The 12,402-nt window shown below is 42.9% G+C and overlaps 2 long non-coding RNA genes across 2 annotated transcripts in view; one reads left to right on the forward strand and one right to left on the reverse strand.

Moving 5' to 3' along the window:
* Nucleotides 1–12,402, forward strand: part of LOC147374133 (uncharacterized) — a 56,600-nt gene that overhangs the window by 32,554 nt on the left and 11,644 nt on the right. The window contains exon 2 of the long non-coding RNA XR_015162473.1: nucleotides 4,765–4,969. This is a non-coding gene — a long non-coding RNA (uncharacterized LOC147374133). The remainder of the gene's footprint in view (nucleotides 1–4,764; nucleotides 4,970–12,402) is intronic.
* Nucleotides 1–12,402, reverse strand: part of LOC147374134 (uncharacterized) — a 109,296-nt gene that overhangs the window by 18,063 nt on the left and 78,831 nt on the right. Inside the window, exon 2 of the long non-coding RNA XR_015162474.1 lies at nucleotides 1–12,402. This exon is cut by the window's left edge and continues 18,063 nt beyond it; it is cut by the window's right edge and continues 76,685 nt beyond it. This is a non-coding gene — a long non-coding RNA (uncharacterized LOC147374134).

Raw genomic sequence — 12,402 nt, forward strand, 5'->3', positions numbered from 1 at the left:
CCTCGAAATGTCTGATAAGGATAAAAGCAATAGATCCAAATCCAATCTAAATCTGACACTGCCAGGAACAAGAATTCACATTGGTAAGTCAGGACTCATTTATGGGGCCATAAATGGGTGGGCCAGCTATAATTTGGGTATTAAACTTGTAAAATATATTGATGGTGTGCAAGAGCTAAATAAATAATTTACTACAAGAAAATTGGAAATCTTTACATGGTACTTAATTGACCACTGGGTCTCCCAGAATCTTGATGGCTCTTTGCTTTGCATTTGTGTATTTTTCACAGACTAGATTTTTCTTTCCTCACTTCAGTTTCATTTCCCTCTGCAGTGAATGATCACAAGTTAGTGCATTTCTGAAAACACACACAATTTCCATTTAAAATTCTACCAATCCATTACATGTCTTTGACAATTTCATTTACCTTCTAGGAGGATAAGTATACCACACACTTGGGCTATTCTGGAATTAGACAAATTTCTTTCTGCCCCCCAAAAAGTTACTTCAGTACTGCATCTCAGATTTCTGTTCCATGCACAGAACAGAAGTGAGGGTTGGGTTTCAATGAGATACTTTCAATAACGCACTATAGGGCTTCCCTGGTGACTCAGCGGTAAAGAATCCTCCTTTCAAGGCAGGAGACATGGGTTTGATCCCTGGCCAGGGAAGATTCCACATGCCGCTGAACAACTAAGCCTGTGCACCACAACTATTGAGTCTGTGCTCTAGAGCTGGGGAGCTGAGGCCACTGAAGCCCTCTCTCCCTAAAGCCAGGCTCTGCAACAAGAGAAACCACTGCAATGAGAAGCCTGCACACCAAAACTAGAGGGTAGCCCCTGCTCACTGCAACTAGAGAAAAGCCTGCATAGCAAGGAAGGCCCAACACAGCCGTAAATAAATAAATATTTTTAAAAAAGAATGTACTGTATTCTTTTGCTTGGTATTTTGGGGAAATGCTGAATGAAGAAAAAAAATGACAACTCTGTCACTGTCTCCTACACATCTATGAGATGCTACGTACAATTGATGAAGGGGAAGGAGAAAAAAATAGGGAAACTCAAACTAAAGTATTGTGAATGGCTATCCACTCCAGTATTCTTGCCTGGAGAATTCCATGGACAGAGGATCCTGGTGAGCTACAGTCCATGGGGTCACAAAGGGTTGGACATAACTGAGCAACTAACACAACAATAACAACAGCAAGGGGTTAAAAGAAAGACAAAAGCAGAGGCATGGAGTGATGACAAACATGACTCAAGAACTATTTATATACGTGTATCTAAAATGAAAGTGAACACATTATAAACTTACCTATCTTAAAACTAGGGCTTTCCAGGTGGAACTCGTTTGGAGAAGGCAATGGCACCCCACTCCAGTACTCTTGCCTGGAAAATCCCATGGATGGAGGAGCCTGGTAGGCTGCAGTCCATGGAGTCGCTAAGAGTCAGACACGACTGAGTGACTTCACTTTCACTTTTCACTTTCCTGCATTGAAGAAGGAAATGGCAACCCACTCCAGTGTTCTTGCCTGGAGAATCCCAGGGACAGGGGAGCCTGGTGGGCTGCCATCTATGGGGTCGCACAGAGTCGGACATGACTGAAGTGACTTGGCAGTAGCAGTGGTAAAAAAACAAACAAACAAAAAACCACCTGCCAATGCAGGAGACATAAAAGTTGTGGGTTTGATCTCTGGGTCAGGAAGATCCCCTGGAAGAGGGCATGGCAACCCACTCCAGTATTCTTGCCTGGAGAATCCCATGGAGAATCCTGTAGCCTGGTGGGCTACAGTCCATGGGGTCACAAAGCGTCAGTTAAGACTGAAGCGACTTAGCACGCACACAGCATCTTAAAGAGTAAGAGCTCATGTATGTATACAACAATGACATGTTTCTTTACTAAATGAGAAAACTGATGTTGGGGAACTTGGGATTTGCACAAAATAATTTGTAAATAATTAATTTGTAATAATAGTAAATAATTAGGTTGGAAAGATACCTGCTCCTTGGAAGAAAAGCAATGACAAACCTAGACAGCATATTAAAAAGCAGAGACATTACTTTGCCAACAAAGGTCTGTATAATTGAAGCTACGGTTTTTCCAGTAGTCATGTACGGATGTGAGTGTTGGACCATAAAGAAAGCTGAGCGCTGAAGAATTGATGTTTTTGAACTGTGATGTTGGAGAAGACTCTTGAGAGTCCCTTGGACTGCAAAGAGAACAAACCAGTCAATCCTAAAGGAAATCTACCCTGAATACTTATTGGAAGGACTGGTGCTGAAGCTGAAGCTCCAATACTTTGGCCACCTGATGCGAAGAGCTGACTCCTTAGAAAAGACGCTGATGCTGGGAAAGATTGAAGGCAGAAGGAGAAGAGGATGACAGAGGATGAAATGGTTGGATGGCATCACCGACTCAATGGACATGAGTTTGAGCAAGCTCTGGGAAATGATGAAGGACAGGGAAGCCTGGCATGCTACAATCCATGGGGTCACAGAGTTGGACATGACTGAGCGACTGAACAACTGGTGCCCAATTCCTCCAAATCCTAGATTGGCTCTAGTTCGAAGGGTCATTTTGTGCTTTCAGCTACAAGCAATAGATAGGCCAACTCAAGCTTAAACAATACAGAGCTACATTGGCTCGTATATTGGGAAGGCCGGAGAGGGTGGGCTTCAGGCTCAGTTCCATCCAAAGTTCGACTCTATTTCTCTGCAGTCCTTTCTCCTTGGGGCTCTTCTGGGTTCTGACTTTGGCTTCTGGCTGGCTTTCCTCAGGGCTGCACAATGGTGGTCAGTAGCAGTGGGGGCAGCAAGCTCCCTAGTTCACTTCCAGCAGGCAGGAGGGTCTGATTCCCTCATTGCTCTTTCATAAAAGCAAGCTAGAACTTCTCTAGAAACTTCCATAAACCCTTTTCCTTTTCCAGAATTGAAGCACAGGACATTCTCCATCAGCGATGGAACAAGGGCTGTGAATAGACAGTCAACAGAATTCCTTGGCAGTTAAAGAGATTCTGGTTATCAACAGATTTGAGAAAATCTGTGTTTGTCATGGTCCAAGGCAGCAAAAAGAGGTTATTTTATTTGGTCAGAGGGACTGACCAAATACTAAATTCTGTTTGTCACTGTCTCTTATGTGTTTCCTTATTTTATTTCCCTGTTATCCCTCATGGTTTCTGCTTGCGCATGTCAAGACCTTGGACGACTCACTGGCACAATGATTGTACACCCCTCTTAGGTAGGAAACCCATTGGTTTGGCAGAAGCATCTACTCCCTCAGAGGCCCAAACTTAATTCTATGCTGAACCTCATTTTAAAAGGGCAAGCAAACAAGGAAGTTAGTCATATGGAATCCTATACAGTTCTGAGGAAAAGTAGATGAGAGTTCATTGTTTCTCCTGAAGTGGTGTCTGGCAGCCCAAAATACTCCCAAATGTGCTGAAAATTAGTTTATAAGCAATGTGTTTTTCTTCTACCAAACTACTGTCCCAGCCACTATTCCATTCAAGACAGTAGGGCCATGTAATGAACACAATCCTATCTATTCTCCCTGAGAATTACCTTATTTAACAGTACGTACTATGAAGCTTTTATTTTTTGGTCTGGAAGATTCCTTGGTGTTCCAGATATGCTGAGCCTTCCTTACAGCGGGCACCTGCCTCTCACCCTGAAAGCTGACAATACTGGTTAGCTATAAAACCAGACTGGGTCACACACTGGGACCCCATGAAGCAGATCCTGCAATACACGGAACACACACTCAGAGAGCAGTATTTCAATCAGCACTCATTGGAGGTGCTGAGGACAAGAAGGCCAGGTAGACAATGATTAGTACTTTGCATGCTTTCCATTGGAGGAGTCATAGAAACAAGGGGAAGTACTTTCTCTACAAGCATCTGGCCCATGTAGGTAATAAAAGCAAAGAACAGAACTCTAAACCCCAAATGCTATGCTTTTAAATGAGGCTTGAGACTGAGTTACTCATATGTGACTGGCAGGACTGGTGACATAATTTGCAAGGCCCTGTGCAAAATAAAAATGTGGGCTCCTCATTAGAAAATTACTAAGAATTGTAAGACAGTGACATCAGAGCATTGAATCAAGCATGGAGCCCTTTTAAGTGTGATCCCTATCTGTCCGTGCATGTCTCAGGCCATGTAGCCAGCTCTGGTGACTATCTTCTTCAAAGTGACAATAAATTCTCTATCACTATTTACTGTATATACTTCTTAGATCTAAATAGTCATTTTCTTTGAAAGTGCTCAGAATATGAAAAACTAAGTTGCTTGGATATTAAGAACTGTTTTAAATAGGGAAAGATTTAAGAGAAGCAGAGATTGCATCAATAAAATTGTTTTTGCTCTAGAGTCAGTCTTGGTTTGCTAGACTCACTCCCGGTTGAATTCTGCTTTAATCCCTGAACAGCCTTAGGTGAATCACTTAAGACTCAATGTCTTAGTCTCATTTTATGTAAATTGGGAAGAATTCTAGTAACTACCTTATTGGTCTCCTGTCAGGATTAAATGCAACATTGAAAATAAAGTGCCTAACATAACGCCTGGCTCATAGTAATTGCTCAATATTAGCAGTTGCTATAATAATTATTCCCAATTCCCAGAGAGAAGGGATGGTTGAAGACTGAATCCTCCAAAGATGACTTAGGGTTAGCAGGCTCAAGCTATGTTATCTTTCCTGAGTCTAGTTACCACCAGAAAAAATTTTATGTGTTAATTTTTTCCCTAATAATATACTTTTTAATTGTAGAACGTTTTAGAAAAAAAATTTTTAAGTACATTTACCCATGGATTTGGAGAAAGAGCTGGCAACACACTCCAGTATTTCTTGCCTGAAAAATCCCATGGACAGAGGTACCTAGTGGGCTGCAGTCCATGGGATCATGAAGAGTCGGACATGATGGAGTGACTAAGCACGAACACACCCATGGATTGGTCATTCAAAGATAACAACTGTGAGTATTTAATATATTTGCCTGAAAATTTTTCTTGCATATTTATGTATAAAAATTGAATCCCATGTATGTACAGTTTTATATCCTACTTTTCAATCCATGACTCACTCTGAATAGCACCTCATGACATTGTGACTATCACCTCATGTTATTAAGTGGTCTTCACAAAATTTTATGACAGCTTCATTCCACATTGGGCAGGTGTTCCACAATTTATTTTTTCCCTATCTTCTAGACTTTACTAACTTTTCCCTATTATACATCATGCTGCTCTGAATAACTATATGCATATATCCCTGGTCACCTCTCTGATATATGTCCTTAGAGAAGTGTTCTCTCTTAGAGATGGGTAAGGAGTAGGGACACATGTCAGCCTCTCGACATATACTTCTAAAAAGATTATGCCAGTTTCTCTCCCACTGGGTGAGGATGGGGGATTCTACCCCTCCTGAAACCTTCACCAGCATCTAGTAATATCACAGCCACAAACCTTCTTTACCATTTTATAGGCAAAAAAAATTGATCATTGTGTTTATAATAATTTGTTTGCTTTGATCAATAGTGAGGTTGGACATGTTTTCATCTTTATTAGTATTTGCCTTACTTTTCGTGAATTTTAAGTTCACGACGTTGTCAATTTTTCTACTGGGAAGTCTGATTTGTGCCTTTGTATAAAATAATAAAAAGTGGTTGAACAGGGATTTTAAGCCTAAGTGGTGTGACTCTAGAATCGACATGAGTAACTCCAATATCACTTTGGCTTTAAATAAACAAATCCCTATTGATAACCTACTTTCTTTTTGTACTTGATATAATTCCTTTATTCTATCTCTCCAAATAAATCCAGCTGCTCTTAGACTTTTCTCCAGGTCTTATCATCCAACTATTTTTGTTTCCATTAGCCCGAGTTCAGCAATAAACACAATCAGGAGCCTATTTCTACATTGTTTGACTCCTGGGTTATGACTTGGCTTTATAGTCTGATGGACTTAATCCCATTTCTGGGATTAAAAAATGGTTTAGTTGTTAATATTTGTCTGACTTTTTGTGACTGCATGGACTGAAGCCCACCAGGCTCCTCTGTGTGTAAGATTTCCCAAGCAAGAATACTGGAGTGGGTTGCCATTTCCTTCTTCAGGGAATCTTCCCAACCCAGGGATCAAACTCACGTCTCCTGCGTCTCCTACTTGGCAGGTGGATTCTTTACCACTGAGCCACCTAAGAAGCCTGGGGTTATTACTCGTGCTAAGACAAAACTGTCTACCTAATTTGGGTGTAGACTCCCTCAGGAAGTTTTTCCAAGTCCTACCTCTTCAAGACTAGCAGTCATTTCCCTCCTATTCTCTGCTCCTGTTCCCTCCAGGCAACACACTTCTACTCAGCAGTTCACATTGGATAAAAACTCAGCAACCGTTATTCTTGAAGCTGCTATAAAAGTCCCCAGTATAATGTGTACAGAAGATTTTCCATTGTTTTGAATAATTATCAAGTTAATTTACAAAAACTAATCAAAAGGTACTATCAAAATGAAGTCAAGTCAAATGAACCTCTTTGAAAAGGAGGTTCAAGGACACCAGAAGAAATGGGATTAAGCCCTTCAGACTATAAAGCTAAGAAAAAGTGCTTTCATCCTTATTTTCTGGATAAAATTCCAGAGCAATTCTGGGCATGAGATTGAGGAATGACAAAGGGATTGCCCCCTTAGGACACCTATTGTTTCCTTGGAAAGAAGCTTTTTGCTAATTTGTTCTGAACTATCCCTAGCTATCAGCATTGTCTGTGTCTAGTTACACACCTTTTCCTCTCTCTCAAGCCTTCTCTGATGCCCCTCGAAATTTGGATTAGGTGTCCACTTCATGCTCTCTCCCCATCTCATACTTGCCCATTCTGCCTAACAGCATGGCCTCCATCCTCACCCACTTTGCAGGTCCTTGTGGGCAATGACCTTATCTCACCCTTCACTGGATCCTAGTCCTACCATCTAAGGGGATTCATTCATTGATGCTCAATAAATATTTAGTAAATGAATGAGCGAGTCTCTGCTAGTTGGAGACACTGCTTTTCGTTTACTTTTTCATTTCTATAAAAAGGCAACCTGACTCCTATGTTGGTGAACATAGAGTGTTTTTTTTTTCCCTGATTTCTCTCCTTTAATTAACGGATCATGAAAAATCACAAAGGCCTATTAAAAATGAACTGGTTCAGAACATCCCTCCCCATTGTTAGCAGCTCCCAAGGATTCTACAGAGCCTTTTCACGAGGTGCTCCCCTTTCCTCCCTGATGTCTCCAGAACCCAGTCCTGGAAGAATTTTGTTGAAGAGATAAAAAAACGGTGTGCTGCTGGACTGCTCTTTCTACCCGGCTCCCAGCCAGGCCTTTTTCTCCTACAGTTTCCCAGTGATCCAGCTGGTGACTGCTTCCTGGCCCCCTGCTATGCTGGCCCAGGGTAGGGGTAGGGGGTTGAAGGTTTTACTGTTCTTCAGTAATCATGCAGATTAACAGCTGCGTGTTCAGTAGCTCGAGGCCTCCCTTAAATTGAGATGGCTGGGGCCACACATTCCACAAGCGGTTGGAAACAGCTCTGCCTTGGCTACCTTATTATGAGAAAGTGACTGTGACTGTGGAGGAATAAAGTAATGGTTTTGGTGTCTTTTGTTTCATGCAGCCCATGAAGAAAAAGGCAGTTTTGTATCCCCATCCATGCTTGGTTTGGGCAAATAGACCCTCTGTGATCAAGTCCTTAATTTTCGCTCTCACCACCCTCCCTGTTACCTGCAGCGGGATGGCTTGTTTGTAGGTAGCATCCTTACCATGCCCACCCCAACCCAGTTGCTCTGAGACCCTGACTCAGGCTGCTAAATAGAGTATTGTATCCATTTGGTCTTTCTTAGAATTGTACACAGCTCATCAGCCTGCTATGACCTTCCTTCCATTAGTAGCTGTGGCTGAATTTTGTGATATCCCTTTCTTTTCTGCGTCTGAGGTAATTTTGGGGAATACGTGGAAATCTAAATCTCCTGCTGGTCGACAGGCATGAGCTGGGTACTAGAGGCCTTGCGGTTGATGGGGTATTTGATTCTTTTTCATTCTGATTAAGCCTCTGGAGACTCATAGTCCAAACATGAAGGACAAATGGATTTTAAATTAGTTCTTCGGGTCCAAAAACTCTGGCTGCAAGTACAGAAAGGTTAATGGTATTGTAGGCATTTTTACTTGCATCTCAGTTTTACAGCTTTGAGTCCTATGTGAGCCTATACGTGCTTCCCTTTCACCAGAGATGTGAGAGAACTAAATCCAGAAATAATAGATATAGTTTAAGGAAAGACAGGTAACCTGCAGAGAGACTGAGGTTGTTTTGACTTCTCTGCATCAGAGCAAGCCCACTCTCAGTAGGGCAGAGGAAGACATGGGAAAGCCCCGTCTTGGTCTGTAAGTGTCTAGACAGCACAGAATCAAAGGCTGTCAACCTTTCTCCCTATTCTGAGGTATCCACTCAGTGGAAATGGTCCTGTTTTTTAAAAAAGGAATTTCTGAGGAGTGGACATTTATTAAATAAGGAAAAAGTCCATTTGCTGATCTTGGTGTGATATGTGATTACTCATTCAATATTGGAAGTGGTGGAAGTCACATGTAAATAGCATATATTAACAGTTAAGCATGAGATGTATGATTTCCTCAACTAGTAGCAAAGAAAGTGATAAAATAGCAGATACTTGATTAAAAGAAACTCAGATGAAGAAGATAAATAACTGTAGCTGAAGTTGTAATGGTCTTCCCTGTATATCACCATCAGTCTTTCGGTTCAAATGAAGATTTGAACGTACAGCTACCAGAAATTCCAAAATTGAAAGTAAATTTTCAAGTGCCAGGATGAAATCTCCTGCAATAATATATAATGTAGTAGCTCCATTTACTACTGCAGAGATTATCAAAGTCCGTTGTTGTTTTTAATGGTGGTGTGTCTTAATAGCAGTGTGCTTTTATCTCTCTGATGGAAAAATGGCCCTAAATCTGCCTAAAATAGCCCTAGTGAGCACATTTCACACCTCTGCACAAGGCACTGGGGGTTTCTATGGGAGGAGTCTGCTTGCTTGGGTTGAAAGAGACTTGATTTGGAAAGGGGGGTGATTGTTAAAGGCAGTAGGTACTTGCATTCAATTAAGGCCACAGAGAAGTGCTGCCCTTCTACCACCTTCCTCTAGGTCTTGGGGGTAGCAGTGGATTAAAGGTGTTGTTGAGATGGTGGAAATAAAGAGAAAATAGTTTATAAAGTTGAAGACTGAGTGCTAAGTGGAAAAGTTTTACCACCAACCAGAAAACCTGTGTCCAACCTGTGGGGGGATGAGGTATAAGGAGTGGGGAGAAATAGGGTAGGTCCTTCAAAGTGAAACATCATGAACTTCTCTGTGTTATTAGACAGCAAAGTCTCTGAGCGTCATTGGAGGGCTGCTGGTGTATGAGCTGGTCAGTGGGCTGGCCAGACGTGGTCAGCTGCATATGCGGGGGCCTCGGTTTTGGGATATGGAGATTGGGATGTGACACATGGTATCCAGTTGCCCCTGCTTTGCACGTGACACCCGGATCAGGACTGTGTGGCCCTATCAGCTCTGCACCAATATCAGCAGGTTCATGGCCAAGTCAAGGTTTATCAGTGGCCAGAGTACTAAGGAGATAAAGAGAGGATCCTATACATATGTCCTTTTGGTTTATGATACTCCTTTGACCATTTCTACATTGAGTCACAAAGGAATCAGGAACAAGCTGTTTGATCTGGTCAATTTGCTTAGCTTCTCTGAGCCTCAGCTTGCTATTTGCTGATGACCCTTCCCTCCCATCCCCCAACCTCCAGCCTCCAAGTGTGATTCCTTCTTCTTGTATTTCTTCGCAGACACTACTAACTCCTCCAAACACTGGTCAACTCATTAAACTGGATGATTTAAAAGGTGATCAGTTGAAAAGTCAAGATGTGGATTAGGAAGCTACCTATTTGTTAGTGTCTTCAATCGGAAAAAAAGCCATTTATCCTTTACAGCAGAAGAAAAAATGTATTAAATTCTGTGATCTAGAACATTGATAATGCATCTGACCACAAGTTGCAAGACTCACTGAAATGACATTTAAATCTCACAGCACCTCAAGACTGAGCCAATACCAGTGAGGAATGTAGCTAAGAGACTGTGTTTCATCCTTGATCTGAGGTTTTCTCTTTTAAATACAATCTTGATAATGATTTCCTAGGTACCTCCTTCCTTTCTCTGTTGCCTTAACCTTGAAACTTGATTTGATATCCACTGGGCAATACAGATTTGCAACTTGACTAGATGGGATGGAAGAGAAGGGTTTGCAGCTGTGAAACAACCCTGCTTTTCCATTTCAGAGAGAGGGCATCTCTAAGTGGGACTTTGCTGGGTGCTACTCAAGGTAAGGATCAAGGAAGGGGTCATATTCCCAGTCCCCAGCTGGGTGAACCACCCCAGGGGACCTCAGGCAGCACACTGCTGATGCAGAAAGGTGGGTCTGCCCTGCAGAGTGGTGGTAAGACTTGCAGGACACTGGCTGCAGTGTTGAGTCATTGGATGAGAAAGCTGGACAGAGGGGCCTTCAGGGCTCCCAGGTAGAGCACAGGGCAGTTCTCTCGGTGCTCATCAATGGTAAACTAGTAGCAGGGTCTTTAAAGCAGCATGAAAGAGGCTTCAGTTCAGTTCAGTTCAGTCGCTCAGTCGTGTCCGACTCTGCGACTCCATGAATTGCAGCACGCCAGGCCTCCCTGTCCATCACCAACTCCCAGAGTTCACTCAGACTCACGTCCACTGAGTCAGTGATGCCATCCAGCCATCTCATCCTCTGTCGTCCCCTTCTCCTGCTGCCCCCAATCCCTCCCAGCATCAGAGTCTTTTCCAATGAGTCAACTCTTCGCATGAGGTGGCCGAAAAAGAGGCTTAGAAAGAGGCTTACTAACGTTTAATAGAGGGTATGTTTTTGCCCTGATGCTAAAAACACATTATACTCTAATTGTCACCTTTATGTTTCTATTCAAACTATCACCTATCTTCTCCATCGTTTCTTCTTTCTTGTAGCCCCATCCCCAGTCCTCCATCTGGGCATCCTGAGACAAAATTGTAGTGTGGGCAGAGCTTGCCCATGGCAGGTCCAGGACTCTGTTTGTGCTGCCCTTCATCTCCCTGCTCCCCTTCATCTCCCTGCTCCCCATCCTCAAGGCCCAGGAAATACCCTCAGTGACTTGTTCTCCAGTGGGTGGTAGAACACAGGCTGGGATGAACCACCAGCTTCCACTGCAACTTCTGTCCTTTACTACAAAGCCTCCAAAACTACTCTGTGTCATGGTCTCTCCACATATATTAAGTGATAATAATCCTCACTCAGTCAGTAGGATGTTTTCAGCAATGAATAACAGAAAATTCAAGTTAAGTATCTTCAACATTCAGAATGTTTACTGACTCCCAGACAGGAAGCCCAGGCTAGGGAGGGGTTAAACCAGCACCACAGCTTTCCTTCCCATGTGAGCCACATCCTTCAGCTAATTTGGAGGTGGAGGCAGCAGTCCCCAGCGGAGAGAGACAGGGTTGCCTCTGGGAGGTGTCCTGAAAGAGCAAGGTGAGCAAGAAATTGCCCAGCTGCCTGGAAAACCTGTTCTTGAATCTCAGTACCTTGAACTGAGTCACGTGGGGAGTGGGATCACCCTTAGACCAACTGGACTCACCTGTGGATCTGGATCAGGTAAGCTTCCCTGAGGGCATAGGGGCTGCAAGGGGAGGGGAGTTTGTTTGTGCTACAACAAAATCTGAACTCCCATTAGAAAGGGGCGGGGGTTAAGGAGGCCAGGGCAACATCAGACATTGTCTGCTTCGTGTGCTTCTCTGGATGGTCTGAGCCCTCCACCCCATGCACCCCCCCCAAAGAAATAAAAGGAAAAAAGGGATGACAACATACTGGCACCTTAATATTAAGTTCATATAAGGGACAGTTAAAAAGTTAGCGCTGTCAGGCTGTAGATGATTTGTTTTAGGGGAGCATCCAGCCTAATAGGAGATTTTAGCCTGTAAAGGTCCCAGCCTTTAATGATGAGATTTAGTTCCCTATGTACAGTCACTGGCATATGTTTGGGATGTGAGATAGACTTCCAATATCTGAGTGTCATGGCTTGTATAAGAACCTCGGATCAGCCTGGCTTCCCTTGGCATTCTGGAGCATATCTACACCACAGCATAGGAACTGGAATGGCCATGCCTTCTGTGGGATAACCAGTGTCATCAAATGATGCTCATCTTAAGAGGAGGCAGTTGCTGCTGTGCTTAATTTACACCCACATCTGAAGATGTATCTTGAGGCTAAAATTTTAAAACTTGTCCAGAGACATCAGGTTGTGTTACCTTGAGTTCTCTTAGGGGAAAGAATGCAGAGCAAGCCAGTG

This window comes from Bos grunniens, chromosome 4 (assembly GCF_055505025.1).
Source record: "Bos grunniens cultivar Pamir isolate PY7600 chromosome 4, Bosgru_T2T1.0, whole genome shotgun sequence".
NCBI classification, from domain to species: domain Eukaryota; kingdom Metazoa; phylum Chordata; class Mammalia; order Artiodactyla; family Bovidae; genus Bos; species Bos grunniens.